The sequence below is a fragment of the Alligator sinensis genome, unplaced genomic scaffold (genome assembly GCF_000455745.1).
Source record: "Alligator sinensis unplaced genomic scaffold, ASM45574v1 scaffold116_1, whole genome shotgun sequence".
NCBI classification, from domain to species: domain Eukaryota; kingdom Metazoa; phylum Chordata; order Crocodylia; family Alligatoridae; genus Alligator; species Alligator sinensis.
Window position 1 is genome coordinate 3,627,810 of NW_005841908.1, and position 12,499 is coordinate 3,640,308.

The window sequence follows — 12,499 nt, forward strand, 5'->3', positions numbered from 1 at the left end:
GATGCAGTACTCCAACTGCAGCCTCACCAAGGCCACGTAAAGCAGGAGGATGACGCCCCTGGTTTTGCTTGAGATGCATCGGTGGATGCATGCCAGAGTTTGGTTTGCTTTGCCAGCTACAGCATTGCATTGGTAGCTCATGTGCATCTTGTGGTCAATCAAGACCCCCAAGTCTCTTTAGGTTGCAGTGCTAGTGAGCATAGCACCGCCGAGTCTATAAGTATGATGTTGTTTTTTTCTCTCAAGATGGAGTACCCTGAATTTCTCTATGTTGTATGCCATCAGGTTTTGGTCCGCTCACTTTGCAAGCGTGTCCAGGTCAGCCTGTATCCCCAGTCTGTCCTCCAGCATGACAACCATCCCCCATAGTTTAGTGTCATCTCCAAACTTTGCCAGTCCACATCTGATGCCCAAATCCAGATCATTAATGAAGATATTGATGAGTACTGGCCAGAGCACTGAGCCATGGGGGACTCCACTGGTAACCTTGCACCACATTGATTTGTTTTCATCAACTAGTACCCTTTGGGTCCGATCCCAGAGCCAGTTTCTCAGCCTTCGGACTGCGAGATGGTCAAGGCCACAGTTCCCCAGTTTGGTCATGAGGACATCATGGGAAACCAAGTCAAAGGCTTTCCTGAAATCCAGATAAATGGCATCAAACTCGTCTCCCTTTTCCAGGTAATGTGTCACCTGGCCATAGAAGGAGATGAGGTAAGTCAGGCAAGACTTTCCAGTAATAAAACCATGTTGGCTGGCATTCAGTAGGTTGCCTTCCGTTAGCCTGTTGCAGATGAATCCCTTGATAATTTTCTCCAACATCTTACCAGGGATGGACGTCAGATTGATAGTTACTTGGATCTTCCTTCCTCCCTTTCTTAAAGATTGGGACCACGCTGGCTCTTTTCCAGTTTTGTGGTACATCACCCAAGTGCCAGGAGCTTTCAAATATCTTGGGAGTAGGGCATGCAATGATGTTCACCAGCCCTTTTAAGACTCTTGGGTGCAATCTATCTGAGCCTACAGACTTACGGATGTCAAGCCTCTCGAGGTGTCAAGTTCTCTCTCTACATCAATTGTGGGCCCATCTCCCGAGCCCTGGATGCTTTGCATCCTGTCTGACTGCGTGACCCCCTTGGGCAGGTGGAAAACTGATGCAAAGTAATCATTTAAGAGATTGGGTTTTTCTTGGGTATCAGACATCAACTGCCCCATTTGATCTTGCAGGGGGCTTTTGTTGCTTTTGTTCTTCCTCCGACTTCCCACATATCTGAAAAATGAAAAATGACTTTTTGTTATCTTCGATTCCAGTAGCTAGCCTGAGTTCAGTTACTGCTTTGGCTTTTCTGGACCGCTCCCTACAGGTATGGCCTAGTGCTGAGTAGCCTTCCTTGGTGATGATTCCTGTTTTCCATCTGGTGTAGGCTTCTCTTTTAAGTTTCAGGAGATCCAGAAGTTCCCTGTTAAGCCAAGGGGCCTTCCCTGATCTATGACTGCATTTCCTGTGGGACGGGATGGACTTCCTTGTGCTTTGAGGATTGAGTTCTTTAGGAACAACCATTTCTCATGGGCTCCCCTTCCTAAGAGGTTATACTCCCTTAGTGCCTAATTGACCAGTTTCCTGAGTTTGTGAAAGTCAGCCTTCCCAAAGTTGAGGATTTCTGTTTTACTAAGGGATTTGTCCACCCTGTGGTGGACAAAGAAAGTTTTCCCTCAATCCTCAAATCACTCACCAGATCATTCCCTTTGGCCAGAACCAAATCCAGCATTGCCTTTCCCTTAGTTGGCCCATAGACCATCAGGTACAGGTCATCTATGCAGGTAAGAAAGTTACGCGACTAGTCAGACTTGGCTGGTCAGACATGTGCTCTTCCCACAAGATGTCTGGGAGGTTGAAGTCTCCCATGATGATCATATATCGGGAATGTGCAGCCTTGGCCAGTTCCCTATTGAATTTGAGATCCAGTTCGTCTTCTTGGTTAGGAGGTCTGTAATAGACTCCTATAAGTACATCCCCTTCCCTATGCTACCCCTGTATTTTAACCCAGAGGGTCTCAAAATGCCCTCCATGGTTAATGAACTCAGTTTGAAGGGAAGTGTACTGCTCCTTGATGTAGACAGCTACACCCCCACCACTCTTCCCAATACAATCTCTCCTGTAGAGGGTATAGCCTTCTATACCTACTGACCAGTCATAGGAGGAGTCCCACCAGGTCTCCATTATCCCTAACAGGTCAAAATCGTTATTGGTCAGGAGAAGGGCCAGCTCCTCTTGCTTGTTACCCAAGCTCCTGGCATTTGTGTACAGGCAGTTGAGTCTGCCATGGGAAGCCCTAGGCTTCCTTATGTGATGGGACATGACCTTTCCTTGGGCTCTCATCAGAGTGCATTCTCTTGGGCTACCCTAAGCTTTTACTACTGTGATTGGCATGACCTGGGCTAGAACTGTTGACTGACCACCTGTCCCCCAGCAATCTTATTTTAAAGCCTTGTCAAGTAGGTCAGCCATTCTGGCAAAGAAGAGCTTCTTCCCTTTCCAGGTGAGATGGAGGCCATCCCCTCCCAACAGTCTGCTACTGCTCTCAATGAAGCGTGGAGTGTGGTCAAAAAAGCCAAACATCACTGGAGTCTTCTGAGCACCTCACTGATGCACCTGTCCCTCCAAATCCCATGACCTGTGACTGGGAGGATCGAGTTAAAAACTACCTGAGCTCCCAGACCCTTGAGCCCAGCCCTCAGAGCCCTGTAGTCATGCATGACCCATCAAGGATTGCTCCGAGCCACGTCATTTATGTCTATGTGACTGATTAGTATGGGTGGTCCGAGGGCCGGATGAGTTTGTGGATCCTCTCAGTCACATCACAGACACAAGCCCCAGGGAGGCAACAAACCCCATGGGCTATGGGGTCAGGGCAACAGATGACACCCTCTGTCCCCCTCAGGAGGGAATCGCCCACCACAATTACTCTGCATCTTCCTCTGGGCGCAGTTGCTGGTGGCCCTCCTTCCTCACATGCTTGGGCCAGAAGTTCAGCTGGCTCAGCTAATATGAGGGGTTCAAAAAGGTTGTGCACTCCAGGGGAATGGTCACCCTGGTGGAGTGCCTTCTAGGGCTGGAGACTACCTCTGTCCAGGCAACCCCTGGCTGGACTTCATGGCAGCTTGTTATTTCTGCCAAGGCATCATCAGCCATCAGGTGGAGTGCGTAGAAGTAGGTGTCAGGTTCCTGCTCGGCATCTCTAAGAGCTCACAGCCATCGCACCGCTGCCTGAAGTTCCCTAATCTGGCACTCCAGGGCCTCCGCTGTTGAGCACATCCCACAAAGGGAGATGTCAGTGCTCCCAGATCCAGCTGCCTGCATCTGTGCCAGGCAGTCTCCACAGGAAGCCAGGTACTCCGTCTGAGTGGAGGCGAGGGCCGTGGGTCCCACCCAGGTGGGGGCAAGGACCGCAGGCTTTGTTTGGGTAGAGGCTGGAACCATGGGCTCCGTATGGGTGGAGACCCTGATGGTACCACAGCAGGGGGTCCAGGTGCAGGGGGAAGCTTCAGGGTGCGACATGTCCCACCCACCATGGTCCTCATAGTAATCTGAACTACTACTGCACAGACCCTTCCCTTCAGGCTCCCCACCTGGAGCCTTGTGCCCCTCCTGTCTGACCTCCTGCATGAACTCCTGTGCTAACTCATGCACCGGCCCTAGAGGCATGCCTGTTTGCATGCTCTGTTCATGAGGCTCCAGTTGCATGGCTCCCTGGGGGGCTGGGCGAAGTAGGAAGTGGGGGAGGCGTGTCCCAGCTGCCAGCGGGAGGGTTCGGGATTGAGAGAGTGGTCAGGTGTAAAAAAGGCAAGAAAGGTTTATTGATCTAACAAATACATAACTACGCGTAGTATAACAATACAACAATGACAGACAATAAAATTCTGAGTCGGCAACTTATCAGCAGTCCTCTTTGATGCCTGGTATACGACAAGCCTCTCAAAATTCAGCGAAGTCAGGCATCTGCTATCTGCACTGTCCAACGGGTACTGGGAAGGACCCTGGTATTCAGCCTTTGGGCTCCTCAAGAACCACCGGCCCACCGAATCCAGGTCAGCTGCTCCTCCTTACAATGATAACTTCCTCTACTACACTGCGTGTCCCTTCTGTCGATTCCTGGATGTACTAGCAATTTTATAACATCTGAGCTACGCTGTTGGCTTACAGCCACTCACAATATTCATGCTGCAAACTTTCCTTATATGACTAACCAATAGCAGTACAAGCCTTTGTGTTTTCCTTACATGATAAATTTCAGCTGCGCCATCGCTCACAAGGCTGGCCTTAACCAGTTTTTAAACCTTTAACTAAACTCTTAGCTATAGCATACATTTGACAATGCATGAACAAACCACAGGAAACACCTGGTCTGAACATCACAAAGCATTCAGCAGGCGCCTTACCACACAAACATCACTTTCAGCTATTACATGGGGGGCTGGGCGAAGTAGGAGGTGGGGGAGGCATGACCCTTCTCAGCTCCTCTCAGCTGCCCCATAGCTATGCTAATTCCCTCCCACCATGGGCCTCACCTGCTTCCCGGCTGCACTGGGGTTTGGGGTCAGGGTCCACTGGGGTTATCTTGGGGGACTGGGGTCCTGGGGCTTATGGGGGCGCAACAGGCTTCTGCCCATGTGTTTCGCACTGGAGTCAGGGACAAACTGTGGCATCAGCCATTGGCAGGCCCTTTTAAAGTCTGCACATGTGCAGTAGGGCCCATCAAAGGTGCCGCACCTCTCTCATGACTTGGGGGTCCTTGCCTCACTGGAAAAGGGGACAGGTGAGTGCTCCCTCCTTCCCCTGTCTCATGCACCGGGCAGCACCAGTCATATGGCTCCCTGGGGGGCTGGGCCAAGTAGGAGCCGGGGGGCAGGGCATGGCCCTCCTTGGCTCCTCTCAGCTGCCCCACAGCTGTGCTAATTTCCTCTCACCACAGGCCCCACATACCTCCCAGCTACGCTGGGGTTTGGGGTCGGGATCCACTGGGGTCCTCTTGAAGGTCTGGGGGTCCGAGGGCTCACTGGGGTGCATTGGGCTTCTGCAGTAAAATAGTTTAGACTGAAAGTAGTTTAACTGTTAAAGTATATTTTTTGGCCTGCCAAGTGAACCACAGTGGTCATATGACATGTTGTGAGAGGTGCAGTTTTATATATAAATTAATATTTTTGCCAAAAAATCCCCAGCAAATGACCTTTCATGGGCTAAACATATGGTTGAGAAATTAGTCCAAGTTTATACTGACAGTGATGTAGAAGATCCCAAGATTCACCACTATACCACAGCAAGAGAGAGTGGTGACTGAGCAGTTAAGATGTCTTGCTGTGGCACCAAAGGAATGAGCTTGAGCCTTGCTTCAGATTCACAGGGAGAAAGCTCCCAACTGACCCAGCAGTAAATGGTCATCTGGTCATTTTGGCTAGGGAAATCAAATGCAGCTGGATGTGATGTTAGCCACATCCCTCCCTCGTGTCCCACTGCTTACAAAGGTGGTCATGCCTTAACCATGCTATCCTGATGGGTTACTTTGCTTGGGCAGAACTTCAGGCTTGATTATGGCAGCAGGTCAGGATATATATAATAGCAACCTCGAATTCATCAGACCTTGTAAAAGAGGTTTGAGGCATAAAACAGAACCTAGGAATATAACCACACAGTAGAAGAGATCTGATGGTGAGTCTTGGCAGATGTTCTATACATGGTAGTTAATAGGCCTCAAACTGGGCCTGGGGATGTCCTGGGCTAGTGTGGACAATCAGCTTATTGTCAGCATGGGCCCAGGGCAGCCTTGCTGTCCAGGAAACAGCAGCTCCCCGTCCAACCCCCAGGATTGGGCTGAGGGCAGCCCTGGGTCCCACAGTGGCATGGTTGGGATCCGAGGAACGTTACGCCCCATCCCAGAAATCATGTGTCTTCCCATGCATGTCTGACAGGACAGAATGCTTGATTATATTAGCATCTGCAAGGAGCCAATGTCTAGTGCTAGTTTTTCTTAGCATGGTTGCTATTGAAATTTCACACACAACTGCCATACATAAAGTGTGATGCTTTATGCATTGAATAAAAGCATGAGTTCACACATCAGAAATTAGACTTGAGGCATATTTGCTCAAAGCCCACAGTAGGCTTGAATCTGATGTAGACAAGATACAGCTGGTCACAGACTTTGCAGCAGCACACAAAAATAGTCTGAGGAGATTTGTGGAGATGATCATTCTGTACACTTAAATTAATGACCGAACTTGTTCTGGTATTAAAGTGCCAAAGTGTGGAATCAGGGGAGGAAAATAGTAGCAAATGTATATACCAAATGTTATAGGAACAATCTTTATTGCATGTTCAGAGAAAGGAGTGATGTTCATTTCCTGATACCTAAGAAAAACAGAGAAGTTGTGTGCATATGGGGAGAATAAGAGAAGCCTTTGCAAGCATGCAAATAAGTTTACCCTTGTTGGATGAATATAATGTGCACTACCTTAAGAGAGCACAAGTGTTGTTTGCATTTACTTTGATCAAAATGCCAGGAGAGCAAAAAAGTCATTATTAGCATATCAGTCAATCCATGGCATTTTTGCAACAGAAACCTCAGAAGGAATAAAGACTTTGTACTCTATAATGAGAACCTTGAAAACAATTTAATCTTAAATGGCCAGAATTGGTATACTTCAAACACAAAGCTGCAGAAACAAAAGAGAAATGAAGACTCTGCCACCGACATACACAATTGTCCCAATTAAAAAATGAAAAACATAGGAAAGCCTGGTTTTCAGGAAACATGGCAGCATTTGCATGCAGAAAGCCCATTGTCTCCCTGGCCTGAGATCACTTCTCAGGAAATCTACAGCAGCTGTTCCCAACCCTGGGGTCATGACCCCATTTGGGGCTGCAACAATAAAAAATGGGGTCACAAAATGCTTTACAGAAGTGGTTGTCAAGTGGCAGTACACATACCCCTAGGGCTACTTAAAAGGGTTATAGGGGGTACACAGCACAACACAGCCACCTGGAGAGCAACCAGGTCCAGCTGGTAAATCTGTTGTGGGGGAAGGGGCATAGGGGAGGGAGTGGGGCTGGAGCAGGGGCAGGGCCAGGGCCAGGGGCTGCATAGCCGGGGCCACGGGCTGCCTAGCCGGGGCGGGGGGCAGGACTGAGCCACACAGGGGAGGCATGGGGTGGGGCATGTGCCGACATATCTGGACATGGGGTGGGGTGGGCTGTGGCCAGGGCAGCGTTGGGCTCTTCCCAAAATGGGGCTGGGCCGGGCTGCACTCAGGGCAGATGGTGGTGGCACTGGGAGCAGAGTTGAGCAGCGATGGCAAATTCTGGAGTGGCTGCAACCCCTCCCGTAGCTCCCTCCCAGCGCCACCACCTGGCCCAGCCCCCGCTGGGAAGAGTCTGATTCAGCCCCAGCACCAGTCTGCCCTGCCCCATGCACAGAGCAACAGGGGGTGGGTGGCTGTGGAAAGGAGGAGGAGGGGGCTGCAGGGGCCACAGAGGGAGGCAGCTGTCGGAACTGTGGGGGGATGTGGCTGTGGAACAGGGGCCGGGGCTTTCCAGGAGCATCTCCCCAGAGCACTTCTTTCCTCCCCTCCACAGTGCTTGGAGCCTGCCACGGCTCCTGGTGTCAGTGCAGCCAAAGGAACACCTGGATCCCCACTCCGGATGTTCTGCCTGCCGTCACCCCTGTCCTGCCCCGGGGCCTGGTAGGGAGAGTGCTGCGAGAGCCAGAGCAGAGCGGAGTACCACTGCAGGCAGAGAGGTGCAGGCACTTATGTCCCCACAGGAATCAGTGGCCACATGCTCCACAGGACACTCAGCAGCTCCAGCTCAGAACCAGCACAGGACTGGGCTGGAGGAGCCTGGGCAAGGGGGCAGGAGGGTGGAGGTCCAAGGTCCATGTGGTCTATCAGGGGCAGGACAGGGAAGCAGTCCCTTGCTGGGGCTGGAGCTGGCAGTGCTTGAGACCCAGCTCCTCAACAGCCCCCATGTTCCACCTGGAGGAGCTGAGTGGAGGCAAGGCAGTAGCAGAGTCTGCCCTCTGGCCTGGCCCACTCTAGATGCCCGGCCCTGGCCCAACTCACAGGGCTGCCCTGTGGCCCCACAGGTTACTCGCTCCTCCCAGGGTGTGTGCAGCATTGGGAGCTGCCCCTCCTCCCGTCCGGCCCAGCTCCACTCCCTCCCTCACTGCAGGGGTCTATGGGAGTGGAGCTATGGGGGCAGGGCTTGCAGCCACTCCAGAATTTGTCATAGCTCCCCAGCCCCCTCTCAATGGTACTGCCACCCTCCCTGAGTGAAGCCTGGCCCAGCCCCACACCGGGAAGAGCCCAGAGCTAGCCACAGCCCGCAGCAGGAGCCCATCCACACCCTGCACACAGATCTGGAGGCATATGCCTCCCATGCCGTCCTGTGGGTCTGCATAGTGGCAGGAATCACCTCCTCCTGCGCAGCTCAGTCCCTGTAGGGGCACACCCCCCCTATGCCCTCCCAGGGTGCACGCAGGGTTGGGAGCCACCCCCACCCCCTCCTCACACTCCCCGGACAAGCCCCTCATGACTCCATCCCATGGCCTGCCCCAGATGTGCAGTGCCTGTCCCTGCCCAACTCCCTCCCTCACCATGGGGGCCTTGAGCTGTCCCCTCTCTTAAAAACAAGAAAAAATATAAAGGGGTACATGAGCTGAAACTTTGAGACAGAAGGGGTACACTTGTTAAAAGAGGTTGAAAACCCCTGCTCTACAGTGTCAACCAGTTATGCTAAATATGGCTCTTGTTTATGAATATGCAACAATTAAAATTACTTTAAATGTTTTAAATGAAAAATATAAAGACTATAAACCTTGTAATGCCATATTTATGACTTGCCGATCTTGTCTGCATCATTTTGGGGTCGCTAAAAATTCCGATGTTTAAATGGGGTCATGCTGAGGAAAAAATTGGGAAGTGCTGCTCTATGGAACATGGTGCTGGAGGGAAAAGAACATCATTTTTCATTAACACACAATATGGTAATCTTTAAGTCTGTTTATGAGCTTTACCTTGAATCTAAACAGGCTTGAACTTTCATTAAACTTTTTTTTTTCTGAACTGGTTAATGACAACAGCCAGTGGGAAAAAAAATGTAGATGAAAGATTAAAGTCAGATCTGCTCAGAATCCTGAAATCCTAACCAAAAGAACTTTCAGGGTGCAATAGAAGATAGTAAGAATTATACAATAGCGCCTAGATTTCCAAAGTGAAATCAGAGCTCAAATACAAAAGTTCAATTTCTTTTTTTTATTTATTTTTGTTTCAAGGTCCAAATCAGTTCCAAATTGGGCAAAGCCAAATAGTCAAGTTCCAAATCTGTGTGGCTGTGCTATTGCATTCTCTGGGCATGTCTACACGAGATGTTTACTGAAGATTTGCCTAATTATATCTGCAGTAAATGTCTCAGCGTCTGTGTGTGGCCCTATAAAGCTGCAGGTAACTAACAAACTCCACAGCAGGGTAGTGCTTGTAAACAAAAGTACTGTCTTGCTGCAGAGTTTTTTATGCCACAGCACTGCACATGTAGAGGCTGCCACAGCTGGCTGGGTCATGAAAATGCTTCAGTGCGGGGGCTGCCTGCAAACAATAAACTCCTGGGCAATAAGTACCAGAGTTTATTGCTTTGAATTAATTGCACCATTCGAGTGAATGAGCCCATGTGTTGCCTCCTCTCTCAGCTTGGCACAAATGATTAGTGTACCCCTGCCCACCCTCCACTTACCTGGCTGGGGAAATACCATAACCAAGGGCAGAGCAGTCCATCGAACTGCCTGAGGCAAACCTGCCGGAGGCAGGCAGAAATAATCAGCCACCTATTCTGGGAGTGCCCATATGCCAGAAAGTTGTGGAAGAAAATATGCTCATTCCTCCTGGTGGTGACAGGTTTCAGAACCCTGACTGTGGTATATGTAATGTACTTTTAAGGGGTCAGCAGTGGGATGACCCAGTCTCTCCCCCTGATGCCCTGTGGGTGTGGTTTGTGGTAGGTTGTTGTTGCTCTCCCTGCAAGCTGTGAGCGTGGGAGCTGCTGAATCCTGTCCCTAATAAAATTAAAGCTGTTTATCACCCCAGCAGTCTCTCCTGATTGCTGGCTTGAGGACAGAACCCCAAAGGCATGGAGATCTGAGTGAGTACCCCATCCCTGGAACCCAATGGCACAGAGCAAACATTATAATGACCAGAGAAGCCAGAAGTGGTCCTCTATAGGCACTTGACCAAACAGCAAGGGACCCCAACAGCCTGCTTTAACAAGCTCATCCCCTGCTTCACATATGCCCAGTGGAAGGCCAGGAACCTGCTCACCAACAGGCTCTCAGACCCCAAAGTCAAGGACTGTATTAAAATGGGGCTGAGTGAAATGTACTGGCACTACAGGAAGACAGAAGAGGATGATGGGAAAGAGATGGCAGACCTCATATGAAGGAGAGGGTACTGGCATAGACTTTTCAGAGGCAAACCTTCCAAGGAGAACAGTGAAGAGGACAACAGCGAGGATAGTGATGACGATGATGACAAATACAACAATGATGAAATGGAATGGTGATGGGTGCGCAGGCATATGGATGCCTAGTGCTAACTTTGTAATGGGACTAAAATAGTTTAACTTTCAAAGTGTGTTTTGGTCTGTCAAGTGAACCACAGTGGTCACTTGATGGGTTGTTAGAGGTACAGTTCTATATATATTTGCAAAACAAATAATTATTTGCAGAAATATTTTCTTATATGCAGGTAAAAGAGCAAATTATGCATGTTGTAGTATTTATGATAAAATTTCCTTGTGTCTACTATGGCTTATGTAATATTCTAGAGCACATTGTTGCTATTATATCATGCATATTCCTATCAGAATATCTGTACTGGATAACTGTTGCCATCACCTTTGTCTGTCTATTTTTTTCTGACCCCCTACCCCTGTTTATTTTTTTTCTAGGTCTTTCAGTTGTTGCTGTCATCATCACTTTTTTCTCTTATCAACATCATCATTGTTTTACTCCCTTTAGAGGTCCCACCCTTGACCAGTCTGTTCCAGTCCATTCTCTTCCAGATGATGCCTGCCATCTTCTCCCTGACATGTCATCTTCTACCGCTTTCTTGTAGTAGCCTTGCATCTCACTCAGTCCTGTTTTGATATAGATATCTATTGTGAATTCTGTTAACCCATATATGAGCAGGTTCCTGGCCTTCCACAAGGCATTTCTAAAGCAGGAAATGAATTAGCTGAAGCGTGTGTTTGCAGTCCCTTTCTGCTTGAATAGCACTGCTTCTCTTGTTTAGGATTGTGATCCCCGTCACCATCTTGAGGAATATAAACACTTTCTTCCACGCCCCTTTGGCAAAAGGACAGTATCACAGGAGATGGTCAATTGTCTCTCCAAGGGCAGATTTCCCGGGGGCAATATGGTTGGTTTCTCTGCTGCTCTGTGTAACCTTGTGTCCATACCAGGAGCGCATTGTGACCTACTTGCCAGTTCATGTCTGTGCTCTTTCTGCAGGTCCTTGTGGAAGATCCTTTCCTACGTGGCCTGGCAGTTGTCTTCAGGGAGTAGACCCACGGTTGACATCACATCCCATTTCCTCACCGCCTCCTGGATTTTGTGGTGGTTCATTAGGGTCATCAGACCTTCATTCTGTAGTTTGTACTTACTGCAGAACTGCTCCAGGGTTCCATAGAACCACGGCAGCTCCCAGGTAGCTAAATTCATGTGCAGAGGTATGCATAACCCTCAACGTCGTAGTATGTGACCTACAAAATACTTCACAAAGCAGGCTGTTTTAGCCACTGCCCCGATTGCCAGCTCAAAGGTCTGGCTCACGTATTTGGCCCAGAGGAAAAGCAGAATGTCCAACATTCCTCAGTCCCCTATCCATTTCATCTATATAAGGTTTTCCTCTTCACTCTCTCCCATCTGGAGCCCCAAAAGAAGATGAATATGGCCCTTTTATAATCCAGTTTCCCATACAACTTTTTTTTGGTTCTTTCTTTCCTTAGGTCCTATCCACAAACATCAGGACCCATTTTTCTTTCTTCCAGACTTTATTTGCTTCTTCCTTCCTTCTCTGTTCCTGGTTCTCCAGGGGTACATTTTCACCCCTCATAGGCCTAGCTTTAGCAAATGTTTGACAGACCACTCTGTCTTAAAAGGGGAAGAGGAGAGGAAAGATCTAGATGGAATTTGGATTTTTTTTTGTAAATAAATCAATTTTTAAAAAACCTTCATCATTTGTACTATAGTACATATAAATAAATGCCAAAGTGCTGCTTAAAAGTGTCTTTATGGAGTACCTGTACTATAACTTGCAGCAGTTTCAAATGAAAGGTAACAAGCATGTCTACACATGCTATTAGTACATAGCAATAAACTCTGGTGCATATCACACTGGAGTTTATTGTTCTGGGGTGCTGTGTTTACACATGTGCCTAGGACCATAGCACATTGAG